The 943-nt window shown below is 47.4% G+C and overlaps 1 pseudogene; it reads right to left on the bottom strand.

The window, feature by feature from the left end:
• Positions 1-214: 214 nt before the first annotated feature.
• On the bottom strand, positions 215-604 carry LOC122211271 (annotated as a pseudogene).
• Positions 605-943: the final 339 nt, after the last annotated feature.

Genomic DNA, 943 nt, shown 5'->3' with positions numbered 1-943 from the left:
TGCTCACCGCTTCCAAGAGATGGTGGAAGCAACCCAAATGTCCTTTTACAGATTGATAAGGAAAATGTGGTGTGTGCATGCAATATTATTCAGCCTTAAAAAGGAAGGAAATTCTCACTTTTTTTTTTAATGGGAAAAGGAACTAATGCGATAGCTAGTCTTTACTGGAAAAAAAAAACTTTACAGAACATTTTGAGTAAGTTAGAGCAGAAGGTCAGTGGGCCAACTGGTGGGGCACCAGCTTGTAATGGGTTCCACAGTGAGGGCATGACTGAGACTTGCCTTTGTGCAGCCAAAACCAGATGACTGCACTACTGTCCTCTTCACAGATGCGGTCCATCACTCACTTGTTGGTAATAGATGGGACTAAATTAGGGTCTTCCTTGGTGCCTGAAGCTGCCATTGGGCCTAGTATATTATATGGGTCCAGTCCCTTCCATGCAGCCATCATGACCTCCCTCTCCGGCCCAGTCACCTGCTGGTCTTCAGTAGAAACACCACCTCCAGATGCCATGGAGTGCACTGCGGCAACTTCATTGGGACCACAGGCCCTAAGGGCTTGCACAGCCAGTGCTCCAACTCCACAAAGTAAACTTGAAGCCATGATGTCCACTACAAACAGTGACACTTCCCAAAATTCTCACTTTTGGTACAACGTGAGGAAACCTTGAAGACATTATGCTAAGTGAAATAAACCAGACACAAAAGGACAATTACTGTATGATTCCATTTATATGAGGTATCTAAAGTTGCTAATTCAGGGGCGCCTACATGGCTCTATCCCTTAAACATCCGACTTCCGCTCAGGTCACGATCTGGCAGTTCGTGGGTTTGAGCCTCCCATCGGGCTCTGCGCTGACAGCTCAGAGCCTGGAGCCTGCTTCAGATTCTGTGTCTCCCTCCCTCTCTGCCCCTCCCCCACTCACGCTTTGTCTCTCTCTCT

The sequence above is a fragment of the Panthera leo genome, chromosome F2, assembly GCF_018350215.1.
Source record: "Panthera leo isolate Ple1 chromosome F2, P.leo_Ple1_pat1.1, whole genome shotgun sequence".
Taxonomy (NCBI): Eukaryota; Metazoa; Chordata; class Mammalia; order Carnivora; family Felidae; genus Panthera; species Panthera leo.
The sequence above is the reverse complement of the archived record's forward strand: the minus strand, read 5'-3'. Positions and strand labels throughout refer to the sequence as shown.